Source organism: Equus caballus, chromosome 15, assembly GCF_041296265.1.
Source record: "Equus caballus isolate H_3958 breed thoroughbred chromosome 15, TB-T2T, whole genome shotgun sequence".
Lineage (NCBI taxonomy): Eukaryota > Metazoa > Chordata > Mammalia > Perissodactyla > Equidae > Equus > Equus caballus.
In genome coordinates, this window is record NC_091698.1 from 52,076,064 (window position 1) to 52,103,839 (window position 27,776).

The 27,776-nt window shown below is 43.2% G+C and overlaps 1 protein-coding gene and 1 long non-coding RNA gene across 3 annotated transcripts in view; one reads left to right on the top strand and one right to left on the bottom strand.

Annotated features, from left to right (window-relative positions):
- Nucleotides 1-5,010: 5,010 nt before the first annotated feature.
- Nucleotides 5,011-27,662, bottom strand: LOC111768080 (uncharacterized). 2 transcript variants are annotated; one of them, XR_011426419.1, is made up of 5 exons: nucleotides 27,367-27,662; nucleotides 26,259-26,395; nucleotides 9,598-9,700; nucleotides 9,116-9,360; nucleotides 5,011-8,130 (listed from the first exon to the last, which is right to left on the bottom strand). It is a non-coding gene; the product is annotated as an uncharacterized lncRNA (long non-coding RNA). The 2 variants fall into 2 exon arrangements; XR_011426420.1 differs by having other exon boundaries at nucleotides 7,160-8,143.
- SPRED2 (sprouty related EVH1 domain containing 2) overlaps nucleotides 24,864-27,776 on the top strand; it is a 117,325-nt gene continuing 114,412 nt past the window's right edge. Inside the window, exon 1 of the mRNA XM_070236294.1 lies at nucleotides 24,864-24,911. The gene's annotated coding sequence lies outside the window, so the exon portion shown is untranslated. The remainder of the gene's footprint in view (nucleotides 24,912-27,776) is intronic.

The window sequence follows — 27,776 nt, forward strand, 5'->3', positions numbered from 1 at the left end:
ATGTGGTCTGGCACTTGTTGCCTCTCCGGTCAATTCTGCCATGGCCCTAGCCTCCTGGCTCTGCTCAGCCTCACTGGCCAAGTTCTTGATACTGGACACAGTCCAGGGCATTTGCACATGCTGTTCCCCCTCTTGACTTAAGCATTCCTTCCCCGACCTCCCAGACTATACCAAATTGCTCCAATGCACACTCTCCTAGCATCAGACCCTGGCCTCCTTAGCACATCTCACAGCTGCACTGTGCATTTACTTGTGAGACCCTTGGATTAACGTCCTCCTCCCTACCGGGCTGTGAATTCCTTGAGATCAGGGGCCAGTTGGTTTCTGCTCACTGTTGTGCCTTCCTCAGCTCCAGTGAAGGGCCTGACAAATAAGAGGCAGTCAATGCACGTATCAAATATGGGAAATGAATGACAGGATGGAAGATGATCAGGTATTTTCTGTCACAGGTTTTAAGAGATCAAAAAAATACATATTTTTTAAAAGTCACGTGTAAATCTAAGGAAGTATTGTCACAAAACATTGAACCCTGTTTAATCTTAGCTACAGCTCCCCCAGCCAAGCTTCAAAGACAGGCATCATTTGGAAAATAAAATTACAGAACTAATATAACAAGCCATATCCTGTTGAGAGTTATTTTGGGAGATGCCTACAAAAGGAGGGTTGTATACTGCTTTCTCGGTGCCTGGATGGGGAGCCACGGTTTGAGGCCTCCCCTCCAGAAAGAGATTTTCTGAAGGAAGAGTTAGGCCGAACCATAACTGCACTGCGAGCCTCGTTCTGCTCTCATCCCACTTCCACCGAGGCCTCTCTGTTAGTCAGTCAGTTCATTCATAAACACAATGCAAATGGACCATGACTTCGGTTCACATATCTGCAGCTTGAAAGATCAGAGAGCTAGAGACGGCCAGGGTTGCCCTTTCTTTAAGGAAAAGCTGATAATCTCAAGCAAAGAAGTTTCCAGACTAAGTTGAAATGCACAGTAAAGTTAATTTACCAAACAAAGAATGATCTGTGTAGGGTGTGGTGGGCCCTAGATTTCAGATTCCAGATGCATATGAGTCGATGCATTTAGGATATTTGTACTGGAAAGACTGGAAGCAAATAACAAAAGTAATGACAATTTTTCAAGCTATAAATTTTATAGTTAGAAATTTTAAAGTTATAAATTAGCTCCAGTTCTCTTTGCTCTGTCCGCAACCACTAAAATGCCCCTGTAGGCAGTAGAGGGTTCCGGTGAGCTGAGGCACTAAACTGCAATTACAGAGCGTGTTGCCATATCCTTATCTTCCACCCTGGCACGGAAGCGCCTGAGAGGTGGGGAGGTACTGGCTGCCCCAATTGTTGTCACTGAGTAAAACCAACTGTGTTTCCTAGGTCCAGAGGTACACAGAACTATGATGTGTGGCTTTTGCGTCTTGCCACTCCCTTCCAGAGGGCCTTTCCATCTTCCAAGTCTGCTCTAAGTGTCCCAGGGCCTCATGCAGCCACTGGGAATGCCCAGGGACCAAACTCAGCCTCCAACTTCTGGGATCCTCATCTCCCTTCAAACATAAAAGAAGGTAATTCTTACCCAGCAGGGACATCTGGAGAGTTCTATAAATAACATATGTCAAATCCCAATGAGTGCCCAGTAAATGTTAATTCCATGTGTGAAACGCTTCCTCCTCAATGTCAAAACCTCTAGTGTGTTGATGATCTACTCTCAAGTGGACAGGAAATTGTCTAAGAATCTAAGTTACATGGCAGTGTGAATGATTGAAAATGGATTTCCCTGTCAGCTTCTCAGTGTAAGATGGCTGCATTGAAAAAAAAAAAAAAAAGACATTTACAGAAGTAAACCCCCAGTGCAGTGTCTAATTACCAGGGATGGTGTAACGTAGTAAACATTGGCCTGGGTCCTTAGGCCAGACTTCCTGGGTTCAGATCCTGCTTCTGCTCCTGATTACCAGTGAGAGACCTTAGGCCAGTTACTTAACCTTTCTGTTTTCCTTATCCCTAAAAGGGATTTGATATGAATAGTACCATTTCTCACAGGATAGTTGGTAGGCTAACTGAATGGGTACACGTGGCATACTTAGAACAGCACCTGGCACATGGGAAGTGATGAGGATTTTTAGGCTGCTTAATTTTAAAACAGTTTATGATGAGGATTTTTAGGCTGGTTAATTTTAAAAGTGCAGATGAGAACCAGGCTCCAAGGAGTGGAATTTGCTTGCCCTTTGATCAGAGACAATCGCATTTGTGAAGGAAATCTCCATGCCTCCCTCTCTGCGCCAGGAGGAAGGGGGGATGGCCTTATCTCTGGAAACTCTTAATGGGGAAGGCAAGAACTTAAGTTGTTTATTGTCTGGCAACCTCATGTAACTGACCCCCCACCCCAAAATCCTCCTTTGTCTTTAGCTGAAGATAATATTTGAGCGGTGACTTCTGCCATTTACTCAATCCGGTTTGATTCTTATCTAAAAGTTGTGGGACCGCCCAATGGCCAGACCCTACCGGCACTGGTACCATTTTAACTTTTTTTTCCTTTGTCTTGTAAAGAGATGACTCACATACCCATGCCTTAAATTTAGCCCTAACCCTCAACTCGGGGCAGCAGCAGCAGCTCTGACTGCCCATGGGTCCTGTCCCCATGCTATTCTATACTATTCTCTAAATAAAAGAGCACTACTGCCAGATCTTGAGAGTCTAAGAAATCTTTCTTTCGACTCCTCGGCTCACCGATGCAGCATCAGGAAGTACTCAACTAATATTAGTTATTATCACTGATGATGGCATTTCCAGCACAGCTGTAGACAAGGTGGGATTCCTGGGCAGTTGCTTTCTTCCCCAAGTCCAGGCCAAGTGCCCACTCACCAGGTAGACTTGTGCTCACAGGGAGGGAGAACAATCTGCTTTGTTTGGAGCGACAGGAGCATGGCTCCAAATTGACTGAGAAGGCCCCCCTTTTAACGAGGGGAAAGTATGTGCTACTTATATTATTGCCACCAGAAGAAAGGGAGTGGAGGATTATAGGACCTACAGATGCCCTTATCTTTCAGTCAAGGTGACCTTGAAAGGAAACTAGGAAGCCATGTCCTGCAGCTCATCACTGCGTGGATCTCAAGCGTTTGTATCCCACCCTACACAGAGCTGGGCTCTTCTACAGTCTTTACTCTTTTTGTTTCGTTCAAGCAGAGGAGACAAAATGCCACAGAAAAGAAAGATCGCTAAAAGGAAATGAGAGGCCGGGGGTCCAGGCCTAGCATTATACGCTCCTCCTCTGGGCCTCAGTTTCCTCATCTGTAAAGTGCGGAAGATGGACTAAATACTCTCCAAGATTCCTTCTGAGAGCAAAAGAAAAATACCCCAAGATTTGAAAACTTTACAGAAAGGGAAATTGAGGCACAGAGGCATAGAGCAATTAAGTGGCTTGCATAGTGTTAAACGACAGAGCCATCACTAACTTAACATGTCCAAGATGGAACACCTGATCTTCCCCGACCCAGACCTGCTGTAGCCACAGCCTTCTGCGTCCCAGTCTCATGCAAATCCATCCTTCCAGTCGACTAGGCTTAAAACCTTGGAGTTGTCCCTAATGCCTTTACTTCTTTCATCCCTTACATTCGATGCATCAGCAAATCCTGCTGGCTCTGCATTCAAAACATATCTGGATTCCAAACACTTCTTGCCACCTCCATGACTACTTCAATGCCACCCTCGCTGCTCTCCTGTCTGCTAAACTGAGGAGCGATGGGAAGCAGGAACATTCATGCTACAACCTCTTGGAGCCCCATTTCCCTCACATAAAAAATAAACATAATTCTGACCATTGTTTTCCTGTTGGGGTGGCTCTCTTTTTCTTGTTGATTTTGTAGAAGTTGATTGTACCTTCTAGGTATTAATCCCTGGTTTGTTTCAGACATTGCAAATAGTGTCTTCTTCCATTCTGTCAGCTGTCTATTAATTTTGTCCATGGCACCCTCTTTGAGAAATTCTCTTTGTTAAGGTAATATAATTTATTGGATTTTTTGGCTTATGATTTTGTGCTTTTTATGATTTGTTTAAGAAGTTTTTCCTTAACTCTAGGTCACAAAATATTCCACTACATATTTTTCTATTAACTTTCAAATTTTACCATTCAGGCTAAGGTTTTTAACCTCCCTATCATCCAGTTTTATATATGGGTTTAGATAGCAATTTAGCTTAATTTTCTTCCACAAGGTGAGCCAACCCCATGTAGTAAATAATTCATCCCTTGCCCATTGATTTATAAATTATATTGTACACCTAAATTCTCAGACATGGATGCAATTGTCTCTGAACTCTCTTTCATTGGCCTATTTGCCTGTTCTTGCATCAATACCACACTGTTTTTATTACTATGGCTTTAAAAAAAAATATTCCCCCAGCTTTACTGAGGAATAATTGACCAAAACTATTCTATTTATTTAAAGTGCACAACGTGATGCTTTGATATATGTATATATTGTGAAATGATTACCACAATCAAGCTAATTAACACATCCATCACTCCATCTAGCTGACTTCTTTTTCCTTGTGATGGGAATACTCAAGATCTACTCTCAGCAAATTTCAAGTATACAGTATACTATTATTTATAAACTATAGTTGCCACGTTGTATATTTGATCCTTCAAACTTATTCGTCATCAGGATATCTCTCTGGAGAGATACTTTCCTCATTCCACCCCACCTGGAATCTGAATTCCGTGTTGGGCCACTACCCCTTCCTACACACACACACACACACACACACACACACACACGCGCCCCTCACTCTGCACCAGCTGTGACACCTGATGCTCTGCCACTGGCTCCCATCCCCCAACCACAGAAACCCACCTTGCTCTTTCCCACTTAATGGCTAAACACCAAGCTGTGCAGGAAGGAGAGGGGGCAAAGGGAAAAAGAACTTGCTTAGAGTTTTTAAAATTTTATCAACAAAACTTTTGTTTCTTCTTGCTGTATTAGTTTGCTAGTGCTGTCATAACAAAGTACCACAGGCTGAGTGGCTCAAACAACAGAAATTTATTTGCTCACAATTCTAGAGGCTGGAAGTCTGAGATCAAGGGCTCCACAGAGTTAGTTTCATTCTGAGGTCTCTCTCCTTGGCTTGAGGATGGCCATCTTCTCCCTGTGTCTTCACATGGTCTTCCCTCAGCGCATGTCTGTGTCCTAATCTCCTTTTCTTGTAAGGACACCAGTCATATTGGGTTCGGGCCCCCTAATGACCTTGTTTTAACTTAATTACCTCTTTGAAGACCCTATCTCTAAATACAGCCACATTCTGAGGTATTAGGGGTTCGGAACTTCAACATATGAATTTTGGGGGAATACCATTCAGCCGATAAAATTTGTTAGGCTAATTCCTAGATATTTTGTGCTTTTTGATGACTATAGTGAAGGTTCTTTTATATTTTAATTACATTTTTAGATGATTATTGCTACTATAGAGAAATGCTATTGATTTTTGTATGTTCACTAGCAATCTTCCTGAACTCACTCATTAAATCTAATTCTTTGTTGATTGTTTCCTTCACCATCAAACAACGGAACATTTATCTCCCTATCTGACATACCCTTTCTCAATCAGCTTTATTTCCCAAGGGTCACCATTTCCCATAGGAGTCCTCTTACCTTCTTTATTTAGATTCTCATAGACAACTCTGTATGGTAGAATCTAGAGGGAGATACAATGTCAAGAATGAGGTTTTTTTGTTTTTTAGATGGAAGAGATTTAAATTGCCAAAGGAAAAAACACTTGGTGAGAAAGAAATTGAAGAGAGAAGAGAGAAAGGTGTACAGAGGAAACATAGAGTGGGATTTCAGCAGAGATGGCAGGACTGGCCTTGGGTGGGAAAAGAGAAGAAAGCGAATGTGGGTGGGGATGTGGAAAAGATGGTAGGTTGGGGATGCAGAGATAGGTTGCGGGATCTCCTCTCTGATGATTTTACCTGTAAAGTCACCTGTTTTAAGACACAGGGGTGTTGGGTGGCAGGAAGAAGTTGGAGTTTGGATGGAAGGCTGAAGGAGAACTGTAAATGCTTGTTGTAATCACATTGCTTTTTCTTCATCTTACCATAATTTGCTATACATGTGTAACTTAGAGAATAAACCACTCCCTACTCTTACCTCCATGAAAACTGAGAATAAGAGCTCTCGGCTAAGAATTTGGTCAAATCCCTTCCAGAAAGTTCAGGAGGTAGGAGAGCATCCATTAAGAGGTACATGGCTCCTTTCTTATTCCTAGTAGCTTGTACTGCCTCTGAGAATTCATGTTCGTCTTTGACAGGGGAATGTGCAGTGTGTGTATGTCTGTATCTAGCAGATCCAAAAATCACCCACTGAAATTGTCAGGAGAATGACTATTCATACTACAGCTACAGTGATGGGAAAACCTAAAAGTCAACTCAGCTTAGAGAGACCATGCCCACACCAACATCCATACCCTACACCTTGGGCCCCAGAATGAGATACAGGGAACAGATCACATGCCCCAGGTAGCCACTGGTCCAAGGAGGATGAGAGACACAGGAAACACCATTGAATCCAACCTGGAGCTTGGAGCCAGAGCCAAGGGTCAACCTAGCTCAGTCAAGTCAACCTGTAGACCTATGAGCATAAGGATAAAGGAGTGTTGTTTTAAGCAACTGAGCTTCAGGATAATTTGTGAGACAGCATAACTGTGGCAGTAGCTGACTGATACACCACTTTACGTCAGAGGAATCCAACTTTAGAAAAGGGGGAGAAGGGTAGAGGCTGAAACTTTTGAGTTACGTAAGCAGTGGTTGCCTCTATTTTATCTGGTAAGCTGTACTGACTCACTCATTCATTTACTCATTCATTCATTCAAAAGATGTCTAATAAGCACCTACTATGTTTTAGACACTGGGGACAAAACAGTGAATAAGACAGATGGAAATCTCTGCCCCATGGAGCTTATATTCCAGCATTTGAGATGTATTTGCCACAGGCTTACACGAGCAGAGGGAATGGTGCTAGACTGTACCAACCTTGGTGCAGCTTGCTCGCTTACATTTGTTCAGCTACTACAAGACAGGCTTTTAGTCATTCTCGTAACCCAACTTAGTTCCCTTTTCTACTTCTCTTCTGAAAGGAGTGACTTGCCTGAGTTCCTACTAGTTGACAAGCACTAAAACTACACTATTTTTAATCATTACAAACTCTTTAGAGTGGTTAACAGTATTCCCATTATATACAAGAGGAAACTGAGGTGAGACAGGTGAAGTAATTTGCCCATAGTCACACAGCTGGGAAAGACCTTGGATTTGAACCGGTTGTATACAGCTACAAAGCCTTGTTCTGATGAACCATATTGGCTCTCTTAAGCTTGGCATTGCCCTGGAAGGTTCTAGATTAAAAGAAAATATTCTCTAATGTCAGCTAACTTCATGGTGTAATGAAAACGGTAGTGTCTCAAATACCTCTATGACTTCATCTTTTCCTACTAAATGAATTAATTTCTTCTTTTTTTCCTGATTCATATTCCATGAGCACATGTGGTTTAAGCCAACTAGAAATTCTTCAAATGGCTACACATCTCAGAACACATAATCTTGGTTAGGTCTTCAAATTTCTTGTCCAAAATCTAATCCCAAATCCCACTCCAAAAAAAAATGCAGCAGGAAACGACTGTTTGCCTTGGAATGATAATCTTAGAAGTCAATATAAATCTTCAAAAGTTAAAGATGTTGGCTCTATTGGCCAAATTTGGAACAATTTGAGCACTAAAAATGATAATAAAGGATTATAACATTGAATGAAACAACAAAAAAGGAATTTAGAATTCAGAGTTAAACAAAAGGTGGGATGGGGCACTTTTTTTTTTACAATTAAATGCCAGCTACTAAACTGGAGTAGGAGTGATGTAATTTAAAAACTCATCATTTTGCAACCACTGATGTAATTAATAAATGCTTTAACTAAGGATCATCAATAGTTACTAAACCAGGGGGGCCGGCCCCGTGGCCGAGTGGTTAAGTTCACACGCTCCGCTGCAGCGGCCCCGGGTTTCGCTGATTCAGATCCTGGGCGCGGATGTGGCACCGCTCGTCAGGCCACGTTGAGGCGGCGTCCCACATGCCACAACTAGAAGGACCTGCAACTAAGATATACAACTATATACCAGGGGGGATTTGGGGAGATAAAGCAGAAAAAAAAAGTTACTAAACCGTTGGGTGAAAGATTTTTGGGGAACAGGATATCTCCCAGTCTCAAAGTATTACCCTCCTTTTATTCCTTATAAATTACAAAGGGTAAAAAGTACCTTTACAATAGAGAAATCTGATGGCCACTGCCTGAACCAAGCAGTCAAACTGACCATCACTGATAATGCCACAAATTGATGTTATACACATCCTGATGATTTGCAATGGGAAATACTCAAAATGTCCTATGTAATATTCTTGCCAGAGAATGTTTATTCAGAGTGTCTGATCACAAGGAAATGATCTGACAAATCTAGATTGGAGCCATTCTACAGGACAACTGGCCTGGACTCTTTCAAAATGTCAGTGTCATGAAAGACAAAAGCAACAACAACAACAGAAAATCAGGCGAGAGGACTGTTCTAAATGAAAAGAAACCAAAGAGACACAACCACCAAATGCAAAAATGCAGTACTTGACCCTTGATTGGACTGGGCAGGGGGCTTTAAAAGACATTTTTAGAACAACTGGAAAAGTTTGGACTATATTTTAGATAATACTATTTCACTAATGTTAAATATTGTGGGTATGATTATGAGATTGTGTTGTGCAGGAAAATATCCTTATTCTTTGGAAATGCATGATAAAGTATTTAGGGTGAAGTACCAAGTTGTCTGCAATTTGCTTTCAAGAGGTTCGTCATGTATGTATATGTAGGTAGGTAGATAGATAGATGGATATAGAATAGATGATCTCAAATGTGTAAGAGAGGAAAAAAAGAGGAGAGAGAAAGAGAGCAAATGATAACTGTTAATCTAGGTGAAGAACTCATGGATTTCATTGCTTTTTCTTTCAACTTTATTGTACTTTGAAAAAATTTGAACTAAAAATTGGGGGAAGAAAAATAAAGGTGTTGGAATAAATGTTGTCTCTGTTCCTTACCTTGCTGGCATTTGAAAAGTGGCAAGATCTGAAATAGATCATCTGTGGCAGATGCAGTCCCGTGTGAAGGCTGGGTCAGGTTAACTGTCCTCTCTGCAAAGCCACGTCGAGTGTCCAGCCTTTACGCTCAGCACACTCAGGAGCTGACCAAACGGGCGCTGGCTCCCCTGCTTCTCCCCCAAGTCTGGACATTACGATGATTGTTTGGAGCTGGCTTTGATAGACAAGAGACTATTTGTGCATTGCTGGGAGAGACAGTGAAGGGTGAGTCAGGAAAAGACTGGGAAGGAGATGAGGGGGCAGAGAGATGAGATATTTGCAGGCAGGGAAACAAGTCAGGGATGTGTGGGAAATGTGGAGGAGGGGAGTCTGGGAAAGGGTGAAGGAGCAGGGGCTTATCTAAAAACCCTTTAATACCAAAACAACAGGGCAAGGCTTATTTACCAGAGGTTCCCACTGTGAAGTAGACAGGCAGCACTTACCTGCGTTTCCTCCTCCTGCAAGTGAGACAAGCCTCCTTCCATCCTCTTTCATCCAAGCCCTCCTTTCTTGGCAAACAGCTGATTTTCTTCAAGTTAATGTCCCCTAAGTTAGGAACAAAAAATTTTAGAGCTGGAATATGTATGGAGACAGATTGTAGGAGGGCGAAAGCAGAAACAGGAAGACCAATTTAGAAGCTTTTAGAGTTGTCCCAGTGACCCATGATGGTGGGCAGGGGGGTTCCAGAGGAGGTGGTGAGAAGCCAGTCAGATTCTGGATGCATTTGAAGACATAAGTCAAGAGCATTACGTTGTTGCCTTGCCTACAAACATCACTGGCTCCTCAGATTTCCCTTCAGTATTCCCTGTCTCTGTGGTTTATATTCTTTAACTAGAGGGCTCAGTTTCTTAGAACCACAAGGCGAGTTGGAGTATGGACAGATGAAGGCAAATCCATCCCCAGTCCTGAAAACACTATTCAAAAGGCATGCCCTCCTGATGGAGATTGGTCAGCAACCAAAGGAAGTTGGGTTCAGCTTGGCATTCCACCTTTTCCGGGAAGCCTTACTTCGTGTTGTGTGATACCTGCCTCCTATAAACCCAAGAGCAGTCTCATCTATAGTAATCATACCCTAGCTGACAGTGAGTACAGTACTTTACAATTGTTTCACACTTTTTGGGGAGGTCTTTCCTGACCCCCTAGACTGGATTATGCCCCCTGTTCTATGTTCCCATAGTATCTTGTTCTTTTTCTGTTATAATCTCACTATATTTTATTGTAGATACTTGTTTATTCATTTGTCTTTCCTGCTAGATTGAAAAGCTTTATGAGGAAAAGACAATGTTATACCCCCAGTACCTAACACAGTGCCTGGTTCACAAAAGGCATTTAGTGCATCCCTACAACTGAATAAATAAATGATCAGTTAACTCTTATAATTTTCAAAACAATTCTTCCAAAGCAAGTGTTATTGTGTCTACTTCATTGATGAGGGGAAGGAGCTTTTGAGAGATTATGGTCATGAAGCTAGTTAGCAGAAGAACTAACTGGGAATGCTACCCAGGGCTCAGCTCTTTCCACTAAGCTCCACCTGGAACCTAGAAGAAACATCTCTTCATTTAATCAATCAACGGACACTTACTGATTATTCCCCACATCAGGCTCCACTGTGGGGACATATGCTCATGGAGGGACATACAAAAAAGAGTAAGATTTGTGTTCAGATGCTGGAAACCAAAAGCAGAAAAATGGACACGCAAATATGTAATTGCATTATAGCATGGTAGGTAGCACGGAAGCTCCTAGGAAGAATGTCTAACTCTGCCTGGGTGAGGGAAGCCTTACATGGATCCATTGATCTGGGTTTTGAAAAAAAAAAAAAAGTACTTTCCTAGGAAGAGAGCAGGGACAGTTATTAAAGGATAGGGCTGATGGCTGGTGCCTCCAAAGCTGAGTAACCTTGTTTTCTGCTCTATTGCTGACTCTCCCATCCCACCCAAGCCCCAGCAGCTGGCTTCAGGAAATGGAGGAAGCAGTCTCAGGAACTCAGGCTTGCTTAGCTCAAAAGGAGTCAATGCAACAAGAGACCCACAGTGTGGAGCCAGGTTGCATTATAAACATCCCTAGAGCTCACCTACCTGGGCCACCATATACAGACTGTGCACACAGTGGCCCCAACGCCTCATTTCAATCAACACATAAAATCTATTTTTGCTACAAATGAAAGGACACTGAAGGTTATCTGACATGGAATAAAATGAGGCACAACTTGCTGTAAGACAGCACTGGAACACGGGAAGATTACTGGTTTCCCGGCACCTGGGAGAAGGTGCCTCCTAAGAATATACTGAACTAACCAGGGCAGTCAACAATTCTTCTCTTATAGAGACATGGCACGGAAGGGCAGCCAAGAGAAGGAGGTTATTCTGTGAGCATTGTCCTACCACATTAGGAATTTGGGGGGAAAAGCTATTACCATGAGCAGTTGAAGTGTCAGGAAATTTTTAAGTAGGAAAGTGTGGTGATAATATTTACGTTTTAGAAAGATAATGGACAGCAGTATGCATTAAGAGGAACAGAGGACAGAGACAGGGAGATTGTTTAAAAGCTTAATGAAAAAATACCAGTGAGAGACAATGAGGCACCCACCCTCAGAGTATTAAGAATGATGAGGGCATCCACCCTCAGAGTAATAAGAATGAAGAGGAGGAAATGGATTCAGAAACTATTTAGGAGATAGAGTCATCAAGACATGAATCACTAATTGCATGTAGGGGGTGAGAAAATAGGAAGACGAGAGGCTGATTCCTGAGCTTCTGACTTGCAAAAGTGGTTGGATGGTGGTTGGAAGAAGAGAGAGAGAGAATGTGTGTGTGTATTCTGTGTGTGTGTGTATTCTGTGTGTGTGTCTGTCTGTCTGAAAAGAAAGTTCAGCTTTATAACTGTTGAAGTGACTATGGACCATAGACAGGTTTCCAGGAGGTAGCTGGATATGTGGGCTGAAGTTTGGGGGAAAATTCCAGGCTGGAGATAGTAATTTGAGAGTCATCAGAGTTTAAATGGTAAGTAGGAGTGGATGAGGTAGCCCAAGGAGACCATAGAGAGAGAGGAGAAAGAAGACCCAAACTTAGGGATCATCAACACTTAAGGGGTCATTAAAAGCAGTTGCTCATAAGGAAGACTGAGCAGTCAAGCCACACTACCTCCAAACTCTGAACACCACTGGGAGCCTTAGATGTTCCGGTTCAGTTGGAACTGCATTTGGCTGCATATAACAGAAATCTGACTGACACTGGATTAATTAACTTCATATCTAGAAGGCAGTCCAGGCAGGGCTTAATGAAGCCATCAAGACTCATGCTCCTTCCAGCTCCTTTTGTCCTCATGATCATAAGATGGCTGCTCCACATCAGGCATTAATCCCTCACTCCAAGGAGGAAGAAGGGAAGGGCAAAGGGCAAAAGACACTTGCCAAGCCTCTCCCTTTTTACCAGAAAAACAGTAGTTTTCTGAGAAGCCCCACTCATTAGACTAAAAACTACAACTCATGGGCCAGAATTGAGACTACAAATAGCTCCCTGCCTGGGTACCTGAAGGAGATGAGGTGTTTTCTTGTTTTTAACTTTTCGTTTGGAAATAATTTCACACCGACAGAAGACTTGCAAAAAGAGTACAAAGAATTCCTGCGTATCCTTCACCCAAAATTTCCAAATATTAACATTTCCCACATTTACTTTATCATTTTCTCTCTCTCTCTCACACATTTACTTCTACATACTTTACTTCCTAAAAATAAAGATCTTCTCTTACACAACCATAGTTACAATGATCAAAATCAGAACATTTATATTCATATAATGCTATTATTTAATCTACAGCTTTTGCCAGTGGTCTCACTAATGTCCTTTATTGCCAAGAAAAATATTTTTTCTAGTCTGGAAACCAATCCAGGATCACACCTTGCATTTTGTCGCCATGTTGCTCTGGTCTACTTTAATCTAGAAATTTCCTCAAACTGTCTTTATCTTTCATGTCATTGACATTTTTGAAGACCACAGGCCAGTTACTTTGTAGAACATCCCTTATTTGGGTTTGTCTGATGTTTTCTCATGATTCAGGTTACATGTTTTTGGCTAGAGTACTACAGAAGTGATGTGGTGTCCTTCTCAGGACATCATATCAGGAGGCACATAATTTTGATTTGTCCTATTACTGGTGATATTAACTTTGAGTCATTGGTTAAGGTGGTAAAGTGGTATTGGTGACTTTCCCTACTACAAAGTTACTATTGTACCCTTTGAAATTAAATTAGTAAGAATTTGTGGGACATGCTTCGAGACTATATAAATACTGTGTTTCTCATCAAACTTTCACCTACTAGTTTTAGCATCTGTTGATGATCTTGCCTGAAATAGTAGTATGGTGATTGCAAGATGGTGATTTTCTAATTCTGTCATTCATTCTATAATTTATTGGTTTGTCTTTTACCTTATAGAAGAACATTTCTTCCTCCTCTATTTATTTGTTTATTTATTTCAGTATGGACTCACAGATTCCTATTCTCTTCAATGGGTTATAATCCATTACTATAATTATTTATTTTGATGCTCAAATTGTTGCAGATTGGCCATTAGGAGATCCATTAAGCTGACTTCTGTGTCCTTTTGACACATCCCCAACATTTGTTGAGCACTTTTCTTATTTGAGATGATTATTTTTAACAGGGCACATTACCACCTTGATAAAATCAGGCTTCTGATAGTAAGGAACAAGAGGAGAAATGGAGGTTGTGTGGGCAACCAGTTGTATCTACCACACGTAGCTCCTCACCAGCCAAGAACTGGTGGCTTGAACCCAAACTGACAGCCTTGCTTTGTTCTAACAAAACAACTTTGTGCCCACAACCCAAATACAGCCTTGAGGCTACGTAATTCCATCTATGCCTTTCCTCACTGTAATCCTTTATCACCATCCAAAATGAGTGCTCCTAGGGCCAAGTCCCCTGTGTTGCACAACTCCAGGGGATGCCATTCATATTGTAGGCTATGAATGACGTATTAGAGCAGGGGCCTGCAAACTTTTTCTGTAAAGGGCAAGATAGTAAATATTTTCAGCTGTGTGGGCCATTCGGTCTTTGTTGCAACTAGTCAACTCTGCCATTGTAGTGTGAAAGCAGCCATAGACAATATGCAAATGAATCGGCATGGCTGCGATCCAACAAAACTTTATTTATGGATACTGACATTGAATTTCATATCATTTTCATGTATCATGAAATATATGCTTACTTTCAATTTTAAAAAACCATTTGGAAACGTGAAAACTATTCTTAGCTTGCGGGCTTTACAAAAATAGGCAGCTGGTTAGATATGACCAGAGTTTCCCAAACCCTACCCTGCTCAGCTTCAGTTATCCTACGCGGTGGCCCTGCCTCCCATCAGGTCTGTTCTCCCTTATCCTAATCTCTGATCGGCCCCTCTGCTCTGAGCTTTCCACCTTCTCTTCTTTCTCAGGTCTTTCCTCTGTGCCCCGGAAAATCTCTATTCAATTGTAAATATACTTCTTTTCACCTTTAACCTCGTAGTTCCTTCTTTGCCTTAACTGCAAAGTGAATGTATTCCCTAAGGAACTTTCTTCCTTTGCTGAATTCTAGGAAGGATGCTACTCATTATCCCATGCCCCACAACTCTTGGGAATGGGAAGTGGTGTTGACATCCTCGACATTCCCAATCCTATTTCTAAACCTTTACTCTTCCACCCTCTTGTAAAACCCCCTCCTCCTTTGAAGCTTCTATCATCAACAATAGTTAACACACATTGAGTGATCTCCTCACAACCACTAGGAGATAGTCTCCTAAAATAAAATGGGAATAAAAAAAAAATTTTTATTCCCATTTTGCAGAGAGGCACAGAGAGGTTAAGGTTATACAGCTGCTTAATGGCAGAGCCAGGATTCTAATCCCAGCAGTCCATGCTTATTACCAAGATGTTATGATGCCTTTTCTCTGTGATTATGGACTGTGTGGCTAACTATCCTCCATCCTAGCCTCACTCTCCATTATCACTTAGGCACATGGGCAGAAAGAGATGCACGCTCAACTTGAGCCATTTGAAGAGGATTTAATAAAGCAACTGTTTAATAGAGGAAGAAAAAAAGGTCTTTCTCAACCTTTTTTCATTATCATCCACCCTAAGGAGAAAAATTAAATTAATTCACTAATTAATTTTACTAATTAAATTAACTTAATTAATAAGACATCCAGTTCACCCCAACCTAATGCATTCTTCCCACTATAAGTGAAAGTCATCTTTCTAACTGCAACCAGTGGGTGCCCCAAGGACAGGGAGCTGGACGGCTGGAGACGGGCAGGAGGACAACCTTTTCAGCTTTTAAATGTTGTACAATATGCGTATATTGTCTAATTTTAAAATGAAATGTAACTTAAAAAATTGACCTAGAATGCAAATATGGTCATTCTTTCCTATGCTCAAAACACTTCAGTAGCCCATCTGCCACCAAGTTAAAATCCAAATCGGTTCACATGTCACCCTAGGCCCCTGGCATACTTCCTCAGTCTCATCTCCACCACTTTCCACCTCAAACCCTGTGTCCAGACATGTGAATTACTGAGAAGTGAACGTGCTCCCTAAGCAACTGTCTTCCTTTGCTGTCAGTTTGTTCCTAACACCATTTGTATCAGGCGCCTGCTTTTGTAAACCTGCAGTTTCTTCAACCCAGAATGCAAGGCCTCTCCCTCTGCTCTTCTCATCTTCCTGGTGAATTCTTCATTCTTCAAGATCCAGTTAAAACAACTTCTCCAGACTCCTGTGAGAATAGCTGCCGACCTTCTTCTCTGTGCCACCACTGTAGAGCACAGGCTCCGACGCCAGACTATGTGGGTTTAGATGCTGGATTTGTCACTTACCAGTCGGTGAATTCAGGCAAATTATTTAACCTCTGTGCTTCAGTTTCCTTATTTGTAAAATGGAGATTAGAATAGTTCCTATCTTAGAAGGAGAATATTCATTCACCAAATATTTACTTACTATTTGTTATATATCAAAACAGACAAAAATTCCTGCCCTGGTGGAACTTAGATTTTAGAGTCGTGCTTGGCAAACTACAGCCCCTGGGCCAATTTAGCCACTTATTATGTAAATAAAGTTTTACGGGGACACAGCCATGCTCATTCATTTATTTATTGTCTGTGGCCACTTCCATGCTACAATAGTTGAGTTGAGTCGTTGTGACATAAGATTATAGGGCCTACAGAGCCAAAAATATATGTACTTTTAAGAAAAAATTTGCGAGTGCCTGCTCTGGTGAGATTAAGTGAGTTCATACATGTAGTGTTTAAAACTTAAAAACATTGCCTGGCACTTAGTAAGCACTCAGTAGATGCCAGCTTTATTAATATTATTGCATACCCTTACAATAAAACTTAGGACAGGGACTCAGCAAAACTTTTGCAGAATAAATGAATAAACAGAGAGGTAAAGAGGAACCAGGAGTTGGGGTCACGGAAGCCACAGGCGGAAGAGTTTCAAGAAGGTGGAAGTGGTCAGCTAAGTTACGTGACAAATCAATACTGAAGAAAGACCATCAGATTTGGCAATGAGATGAAGTGAGCTCACCAAGAAGCAGTTTGTGTGAAGTGGTAAGGACAAAAGGTAGACTCTGGGGGGTTTACAAGGGAATGGAAATGAGGAAGAAGAGATAGGAAAGAAGAGATTATACAGCTATGTGACAGCAAGTATCAAGATAAAAATGAACACATTTGGTCTGTTATCTGAGTTTTTAAAAACTTGCTAACCAAAAATATCAGGTTTATTGAAATATTGGGATATCTGATGGATTTTCTGCTTCTCTTTGAGCTGTCTGGTATTGGGTAAAATGTCAGTGGTGGAAAATTCAAGTCAAGGGGTTGGCTCCAAGGCCAAGTGTTTAAAGTCCCACACACTCCACTTCAGTGGCCTGGGTTTGCAGGTTCGGATCCCAGGTGCAGACCTACTCCACTCATCAGCAATGCTCATGAGGCAACCCACATACAAAATAGAGGAAGATTGGCACAGATGTTAGCTCAGGGCTAATCGTCCTCAAGCAAAAAAAAAAAAAAAAAAAGAGGAAGATTGGCAACGGATGTAAGCTTAGGGCAAATATTCCTCACCAAAAAAAAATCAAGTCCAGAACTAGCAGGCAGAACTTCGGGCAGAAACTTCAAGTCCAGAACCATTAAAAGATTTATGACGATGTTGATGATGATAAAGTAATGTTTGTTTCTTTTGTGATCTTTATCATTGTGTGATCTTAACTGGTCTGAAATGAGACCAGTGTAAATTTGCCTACAGAATATGTATTGTAATCACAGAACAAAAACTATATAACCATATTTTTTGTTCATTCTATAAACATTTACTGACTACTTTGCATGCACTACACATTCTGATAGATACAGATACGAATGTATAGAACTTAGTTAATTTGGTCATTGCTTTCCCCATCCCCTCCAGGAACTTATGATTTGGTTGGTAAAGAAAGCTAGTTGAGCAAATAGGTTCAACATTTGTTATAGATGCTAAGGTAGATGTTTAGATGGGTTACAGCAGAGCACAGAAGAATAAAATAATTTATGTGAAACTATTTTCCCATCTGTCAACTATTTGCCAACTATTTTTACACCTATACATATGTACATTAAGACCAAAGAGAATGATATCAACTCATAGCTGCTTTCTGGAAAACATGCATGAGACATTTAGGACTCTGAACTCATGCATATTATTACTGAGGCTTTTTTTTTAAAGGACTACAAAAGAGTATGTTTAATATGATCCTATTTTTATTAAAATATACACTATATAATATTTTATTAGAATATTTACTGTATATACAGAAAAAGTCTATAAAGATACACATTTAAAATATTAACGGGTTATATCTGGGTGGTGGAATTACTGGATATTATTTTCTTCACTATACTTTTTGCACTTTAAACGTTTGTACAATGAACAGGGCTTACTTTAATAATTGCAAATAACAACAGAACAAAACCATTGAGTTTTAACCACCACATGTTACAAGCATATGACATATGTGCTTGTAAGCACAGAGTCTAGACATTTTTATGTTTCTGTAGATTGTTCAATGTTTAGTTGTCATGTGAATAGCAACAAAAATTTCTCAGCTTACAAATGTCAACAGATGACATCTCAAAGAGATGTGTCTAGAAGTCAACTCTGTTGGTTAGTCCTCTTCTGCAAGGTGGCAAACCAAGCAGGCACCTGCCGTTGAAATGCTGGGATTTACTTAAAATAGGGAGTGCTGTGCATACGAGTGACTACGGTATGAATCACTCAGTTGGGCTTCAAATTACAAGACACTGGCAAAAAGTGGCTTAAACAATAAAGATTTACTATTTCATTTAACATGAAGTCCAGAAGTAGGTGAGTTCCAAGTCTAGTTAACTCAGGAGCTCAGCAATTTCAGGATTCCGGATCAGCTCTCCTTTGATTTTCTTGGCTTTCCCCTCCTGGTAGCGCTGAACATCACGGCCTCACACAAGAATTTCTGAAGCAGGAGAACAAGGGGAACTCCTATTCACCCCATCTCTCTCTTTTTCTCAGGGATTCAAATCTTTCCTAGAGTTTCCCTAGAAGACATCTCCCTGCATTTTATTGGCAGTACTGTGACAATTCAGAGTAAGGAAAAACACAGGGGCGAAAACTCAGTAAAAGATAGCGGCCCCCCAAACCAAGAACTGAAGAAAGGGATTACCATTATTGCCCCTGACCAGCAGTGTCCATTAGAATTTAATGCGAGCCATAGTGCAAGATATATATATATATCTATCTCCCTGGAAAGTCTTGGAAAGCTAAAAGCAAGTCTCCATTTTCCCCTTCATGCATGAGCTGCAACACTGATAAGCAACATTGCTTTCCACCAGTATAATTAGAAATAAGTGCCACGGGCGCATCTCGTATTATTCCAACAAGGGCATCTAAGTTATGGAATTTGGACTTTGAGCTCCTGGGCTCTGGATGTGACCCTGACTATCTGTGTGGTCTTAATTGAGTCACTTGACTTATCTGGGCCCGTTTCCTCATTTTAAAACAGGTGGTTCTTTAACCTTTGAACTCTAGTTCTCCATGATTTTATATTACTGTTGCACTAGGGACCTTCCCAGCCCCTTATCTGACATCCACAAGCTGAGCCAGCAACAAATGAGAAGTCATTCAGAAAAGCACTTTCTCTGATGCCATGGGGCAAAATGTGCTTTTAGAGGGAAAGAAAGAAGGCAAGCCATGGTGGCTTATCATTCATTTACTCACTAAGTATTACAGGGTACCCACTATGTGCCATAGTGACTCTAGATTGAATAAGAGAGAAGAAGATGTGGTCCCTGCTCTCGGTGAGCTTACAATCTAGTGGGAAGGGAGTATAGATAAACAGATATGTAATTATGAAAGGTGTAAAGAGGGCTAGAACAGAGGAAGATGAGGGTGTACAACGGAGGAGCACCTGGCCCAGCTGAGGGGAGGAGAGAGAAGCCTCCCTGGAAGAAATGATACCCAACTGAGGCCTGAAGAAAAGTACTTAGTTGCCCCTCCTGGCATCACGGGAAATTGCCTGGCCTACAGGGCATCTCATCTTACTTTATCCAATTCTCTTCTCTGACTTACTGTTTTTCTACTGCCCAGTTGCCTGCACGTTTGGGATCTGGTAACAGGACCACAAGAAAACTCTTGCAGCAAACTGAAGGTTTCTATTTCAGATCCTTCCACCACCTTCACCACCATCATTTCCATAATCCACCACCACCATCACCACTATCATCACTACTACCTTCATCACCACCTCTCAATACCTCCATCATCACCACCCACCATCATCACCTCCACCACCATGAGCACCACATCTACCATCAAAAAAGTAAGTGAACCTTGTTTTAACTAATCCTAAAACTATGCCTAAAATCTGAATATAATGAGGAAAATTAAGGGATGATTATTTGCTTTTCCAAATTATTCAGCAACCTTAAATAGTTAAGTTTCCCTAGTGTTTTTTATATATGCTTCTGTTTACAAACATTTTAATTGCCCAGATCTCTTTAGGGATATACCTATTTTAAGAAGTAAGGCATGTCAGAGACAGGATATTCAGGCTGAGAAAAAAGGTCAAGCATACGAAGAAGTTCATAAGGTCTCTTTCTTTATTCACTATATTTTTGAGAAGAGTTTTATAGCATGCACAAATCTACTAAACATTAAGCAGTTTTAGTTACTTGGCCATAAATAGTGACTGTAAAGGTAGAAGTTAATTCTATCAATAGTACTCCTATATATAAATGGTATGCCTATATATATAAATATGTACTTATATAAAAATATAGGATACATATATTTATATACTTATAGTATGTTTGTAAAATTTATAATATATTTATCATATATTTGTATATGGAAATATATAATGCTTATCATATATATATGATCAATGTATATTATTATTATAAATAACCTTCTCTAATTGTGAAATTTGGGTGAGAGACTGAGATAGATTGTAAAAATGGTTACAAATTCCTCTCTCATCCTCATATGCATACCCCTTGCCATGTGACTTTGCCACTCTTCTCATCAAGGAGTTTATTTCCCAGCTCTTTGACTCTTGACGCTGGGTTGGCCATGTGACTTCTCTGGCTAATAGGATATTAACAAATGTGATGCAAGCAGTGGCTTGAAAAAAGCATGCACTTTGGAGTTTGCCCTCTCTTGTTGATCTGGGAACCCTGCCACTACCACCACGTGATCTAATCTGGGCTGGCCTGCTGGAGGATAACCGATCATGTGGAGCAGAGATGAGCTAGTCCAGCTCCAGCCCTACGAGACTAATCAGCCCGCCAATCAGCAGATACATGAGAGACCATTCTGGACCATCCAGACCCTGCTCAGCTGGCCGAGGCCTGAACACCCCCCAGGTTGAGAGACTAGAGATTCATGATAAATAATAAAATATTTATTGTTTGAAGCCACAAAATGTTGTGGTGGTTTGTTATAGAGCAAAAGCTGGCTGATACAGGGACCGTATCTCACTGAGTTTTATTTTCCTCTTTTCTCTTTATCCATTCCAAAAAGTTTGGGTAAAACGTTTGGTTTATTGGAGCCAGTTATCATAAACACACGATCTTTCACTTTCTTCCAATTCTAAAAGCTCTGATTGTCTTATATTAGTAAGCTTCCTGTCTCAGTTATGGTCTTTACAGAAGAAAGGGGCTGGGGCTAAAGGTAGTAGAAACGAGGCTTGATGTTAAGAGTGAGAAAGGAATGGGAGATGTGAATTCAGGTAGTGACAGTGGGATGTTGAGGCCAAAAAAAGAGTTCGGTACCAAAAAAAAAAAAGGAGAGCTCAGTACACTCCTAAAACGTACCAACTAACTTCCTGGGAGAAGTTTGTTCTATTAAATCAGCATCTCCGTGAATTTCCCTGGCACTGACCCCAGAGGACCCTGTGCTAAATTATAAACACACATTCTAAAATTCCCCTTTTACTTTTCACTTTTTCACTATCCAAAATGTGGCTTTCTATTTTGGTAGTTGGAATGTTTTTGGCTGTAAGTGACAGAAGCCCAATTCAATCTTAAAGGTCCCGATCATCCTCCAGCTTCAGGCAAGGTAGAATCCAGTTGCTCAAATGATGTCCTCAGGGAACTGGCTCTCCATCTCTGTCTCTAGGTTCTGCTTTCCTGTTCTGGCTTCCCTGTATTCCTCAATCCCTGATCTATTTTGTGGGTCCCAGAGTTGAGTGGTAGCAGTTGTCTATTGCGTCTCTCCATCTTCGGCGACCATGCCCTCCTCCTCCTCCACACCTGTTACCCTAATCATGTTAAAGGCACTAAGGTCCATCCAATTACCCAAGTCCTCTCCATTAGTCCCCATACCTAACAGATCATAAAGCCAAGACACTTCACCCCCATCTGTGTCCTTGGAATTGGTTTTCCCTCTCCATGGCCATTGCCACTCTGCTTTGTCATGCACTGTTATTCCTGTCATGGAAGAAGAAAATTTCTTCCTAACCAGTCTTTGCTTTGCTTCCTACAAGCCATCTTCCATGCCTAGAGTAATCTATTAAAAATCTAAGTCTGACACATACAGAGGGAAGACCATGTGAAGACACAGGGAGAGGATGACCATCCACAAGCCAAGGGGCTCACAAGAAACGAACGTGGCTGCCTTGATGTCAGACTTCCAGCCTCCAGAATTATGAGAAAATAAATTTCTGTTTTTTAAGCTGGAAAAAAAAAAAAGTCTGAGTCTAGCCTTCTTTGCTTAAAATGTTTAGTTATGTAACTTGTCTAAGCTGCTCCACAAAATTGGGGTACAAACATGATCCCATTTGGTGATTTTTCCACTTGATCCCTTCAACCCCCACCTGCCCTGCTGGCAGCGAGCCTCGTTATCTTAAGTTGAGTGTCCTGGAAACAGAGCCTCAGTTGGGATGTGTTGTTATCTTAGGGGCCTCATTGCTCCCCGTCCCTGGGCTGAGGCTGAGCCCACTTTGATCCCACCTGCCTGGCCTAACTAGAGTCCAGAGTCTTGGGGCAGGAGATCGGGGATGGGTGTCTTTCCTTCCAAGAGGCCCCAGGCTCCTCACGCAAACTGTGTGCCCAGTGACAAGCTCTGCCTACCTGGGGTCTCAGAGAGGGGCCTGGATCTAGTCACAAAAGATTCTTTTATGCCAGAGGTCAAAAACTCAAATGCCTACAAGAGCCAGAAGCCTGACAGACAGGGCCATAGCACCCAGCAACAATCCTTAACCAAGCAGGAATCTGGCACTCATAGCCACCACATCTTTGGAATTTTTTCAGGAGGAGCCAAAAATCTTGATTTTTATGTGAAACATTCTGATTTTAAAATGTTAAATTGATTTTTTAAAAAACAGACAGCAGGCAAAACAAAACTTGTCTGGGGCCTTATCTGGCCCAGGGGCTATCAGTTTGTGAATCTTGTTTTACACCCTAAATTCCAGAACAATGGATGCTCATTTGCCCCACATTTGCGTAACTATGGGGACACTGCAATGAACTGGGACTGGACAAAGATCAGCTGTGAATCCTACAAAAGGTTCCATGACTTTAAGATAGTCTAACCTCCTTTAGCGTGGCCTCCCTGACCCCGCTCCTACCCTTCTCCAGAGCTTTCTGTTCCCCCCTCCCCACTCTGTTTGACGCCTCAGGGCTTTTGTGTTCACTGGGCTATCCCGGAGACTCCTCCATTTCCGGTTATCTATCGACACTCTGGCCCTCCTTCAAGACCCAGCTCAAATACCTCTTCCTCTGGGCAGCCCTCCTTTCCCTGATCTGCTTTCTATTCTTCTTACCCCATGTTTTAGAGAAGTTACTCCACTGCCCTAAGGTTTCTTTACAGGCCTGTTGCCCCACCTGACCCAACCCCGAGAGGGCAGGACCCTGGGTTCATTCACATCCGTATCCCTATTGCCCCATAGAGAACCTGGCCCTTTAAACGCAGACTGGGGAAATGGGCATTGAAAAATAATGAGCTGACCAATGCGTTTCACACGCCAGAAATCCATGTGTGAAGAACTGGTCATTCTATTTTGAGAAATTAAGTTGAAACTTGGTGTTCAAGAGAAGGGGGGGGGGAACCCCTGCAGACTTTCATTTTTTTAAATGACTGCATATTGTGAAATACAGTTGGGAAGAATAAGTTTTTAGACTTCCTCAGTTGTGCACATAGCTGAGGCTTCTAAGAAGAGTTCTAGAACTAGAGAATGGCTAAACTGGTTGCACTAGCTTTTCTCAGGAACCTCAAAGGTCCCCAGGGCTCTTACAGTAGGGGATGTTTGCTGCCTCAGATGGGAAAGGAAACCAGCGCTTCGGAATCAAACAGCACTGCCACAGAGGCGGCGGCCTACGGTGAGAGCGCTAGCAGCCACAGCCGAAAAGACCCTTTGCATAATCCGCTCTTAAATTGACTGAGGCCTGTGGAGTTGTAAACTGAAACTCCAGAGGCAAACCCTAAGCGGTTACATTTTTTCGACAAGGTTTCCCAGCCCTGTCAATCATTTCCTGCTTTCTCTCCCTCCCCACGCGCGCGCGCACACGCGCGCGCACACCCACACATTTTGGTGGACCGCTGCCTTGACATTGAGCCTCTCCCCTACCTGAAGTGGAGCACCTCAGGAAGCAGCGAGGCTTGGAGTTTCATTCATAATATATGAACTCAAGGGAGGAGGGAGGCAGGGACCTTTCATCTCTGCTATTTAAAATCCCAGCATTGCAGCTGAAAGGGAGAATGACCTGGGAGGGCACGGCATCGAGGATGAAGTATTGCACGATAACGGTACCGGCGAGCGCGTCAGCGGCCCGCCCGCCTGCTATTTATACCTCGGCGATTATGCAATCTGGCTCCAGCCATTCATGCCCGACTGGGACAACGCGCGCCGGGCGGTGGGGGGGTGGGGGGGGCATCATTCCCGGGCGCAGGGTCAGCTTCTAAGTTTGCATCATCCCCTTCATTACGCGAAAGCTTGGGTTTCCATTCCTGCCGGCGGGTCTTGGGGGAGACAGCTGGCCTACAAACTCACTTGGCACACACTGGCACACAGGACTGCTTATTTAAACAGAATAATAAAGGCACCAGAGCGCCCGAGGCGCGGCCAAGCAGCGCGCAGGGCTGGGCTCAGGGCAGACCGGAAGGAACTGATAAACCGAGCGCTAATGATACCCACTCCCTCCCCAATCGGAAGTGTCCTCCGAGCGCCGGTCATTGAGAAATACCGAAGGGGCAGAATGCGGGTGAGGTGAGGACAGGCCGGGGCGCAGCTGCGCGCGCCTCGCGGGGCGGGGAGCGGGGGCAACGCGGCAATGGGGGGCTTCCGCGGGCCCGACGGCACAAACCTCAGGCCACAGTAGAGTCCTCCCAAATCACCACCCACCCCCCGTACGCCCCCCAAGGGGGAAAGTGATTTATCGATCCCTCCCCTCCCACCACCCCGGGGAGATCCATACTCCCGGCCCTACCAGACCCCGATGGGCGAGAGGTGGAAGGACTCAGACAGGGGGCGAAGGACACGAAAGAGGGAGCGGATGGCAGAGAAGGATAAAATGTCCGCTTCTCCGGGCGCCCGTGCGGGGCGGGAGGGGGCGGGGTCCGCGGCTGGCTTCCGAGTGAAACCAGACCTGCGGGCCTACTGAGCATGCCCGTCCCGCGGCTGCCGAGGGTCGCTCCGCTTCCGCGCTCCGGGCTTTCCGGGCGGCCGGCGGGAAGGACCCGAGTAGGGGTGCTCCCCCGTCCCGAACTCCGGATTGAGAGGCGGGTACGTGGGGGTCCTGCTGGGGGCTCTGCTGGGTTTGCGTGAAGTTGCGAGCAGATCGACATTACTTTTGAAGCTGTACGATCTCACTCTGAGTCGACACCCTTGATTTGATCGTGTTCAGAGCTGCGTTCCCCGTTTTTGCCAGTTGTCGGGGAGAGACAGGGATGTGGGTATTTCGCTCTTTCAGAAATGTCATTAAATTAGAGCCCTAAATCTGTGATACAATCCAGTAGACTTTGATAACACCCTGATATTCAGATCAATAAACGTATCTGAGCTATTCACCCAATATCGCCATTTATCCTATGGAGCGGCAGGAGTCACAGTTAGTAATTGATGGAGAAGACCAAGAGGAGGTCTGCTAGGAACACTTCCATTAAAAGGCCTCTTTTGGGTCACGAACAAGGCAGAAGAGAACTGGGAGGTCTTCTTTAGAGGAACATGAAGGACCAGGAGTGGAGGAGGAGCATTTGGCAATCCAGCTGGCTACAGAGAAGAAAGGGTTGCTTCTGTTTGCAGTGTGCTTAACACAGTACCTTCCCTGTATACCCAATTAATCTTCCCAGCAACCCTATGTTGTGGGAATTATCCTGACACTACAGACGCTGACCCTGAGCCTCAGAGAACCAAAGGGTCTGCTGGAGTCTGGCACTAAGACATCAGGTGGGGACCTGGGGAATCCTGGACCTTAGAATGTTTTCCTTTGCTCCTCTGGCTGCCTGGTCCATGGGCTGGGCCAGTCACTCACTGCTATTAGCAGAGAGCTGGCTGAATGAATGCTGATGACACTGATTCAGCTTGCCTACCTGCAGAAATTAATAATCACCTCACCTGCCTTTTGCCATTTGGGCACTCTGAAACTGGAGGGTGGAGCCAAAGAGATGCCCGTTGAGTGGATAATTTTGACATGGACAAATGCCTATGTTTCTGGAAATTCAGGAGTGATTGAGTGGGATCTCTTTCAGCACCTACAGGAAAAAAGCAACAATAGGCAAGGTGAGAATTGCGTAGATGCCTTAGCCTTATGGGGATTTAGAGAATAATAAGATCCTGCTTTGTTCGGTGATTTCTCATAGGCTTTCAATGGCCTCAAAAACTGAGAAAAACAAGCTTGGCCTTGTTATCCCTATTTATAAAGAAACTGAAGAATTGCTAAAAGCCTCACTCAGGGTCTCAGGGCTGCTAGGAGAAAACCAGACACAGGTGTTCTTCCCCTGTCTAGTGCCCTTTTCACCACCGTACACCAGCACTCAGCATCAAAGGTGGGTGAACCCTAGTCCATGTCCAAAAAGACCCTGGTTGTTTCACCTTGGCGAAACGCTTACTATCTTTGGAGCACTTGTGGCTCTCCAAATGCACACATATACCTTTTAGGTATACTTCACTTGAGGCATATATTTTCTCCTCTTAATTTGTTCAATGGTTGCTATTTAGTTAATCTCTACGTAGTTGCTTGACACATTCAGGAGGATGGAAAATCTACTGTGCTTGGAGAGCAGGAAGGGGCAGGGACTCGATCTCTTGCCCCTAGCAAAACCCCAGAAGGAAATACCCAACTGCTAGGTGATTTGTGGGATCCACAGCACAGTAAAAATTTGGAGCCCCTTGTTCAAACATTATAAAGAATTCCGAGACTGCAATAGCAGAGCATCAAATGACTCGAAGATCTCTATGCAGCTGCGCAGGTTGCACGCCCAGGAAGCCAGCCCTGCCCAGTGCCCATGATCCTACGCCGAGGCAGGACAAATAATTTCAACACAAAGGGGACGGAGAGGAGGACTACGCGAGCTCTCCATCTCCCTGTCTCACTGCGCCAAAGCCCATGGGCTGGCAACCTCTGGCCCAATAACTGTGGCCTGCAAGGGCCTGGGACAAGGGCCATCCTCCACCAACATGAGAGAGATTTACTGAATAATTTAAAATATATATTTGGGCTTACCTTTTAACCCGAGAAAGTCCATTTCTACTGAAATGCAAGCGTCTCTGGGCTGTTGGATTTACCTTTTATTTCTTTATGTACAAATAATGATTCCTTAAAAATGCCCGTTCTCCTACCAAGACAAAAAAAGATCACAAGCTTCACGTGAAACTGAAAAGCCTCTGCCATTCAGAGCCTTGGCAAAGGCACCTGCGCCCCCCCTCGCCCCCGCTCCCCGCTCCCGCCCCACGGTAGGTGGTAGTCTGTCCCCAGAGCTGCCCGTCTCCGCCCCCTCCTTCCCCCGCCGAGGATTTTTAATCCAGGGGTTTGGAAGGAGGGAGGGAACCAAACAGGAGCCAGATGTGTGCGAGTCCCCCCAGCTCCTGCCTGCCTCCTCCCTTCTCTCGGGCTTCTTAAAACCCGGAGCGCTG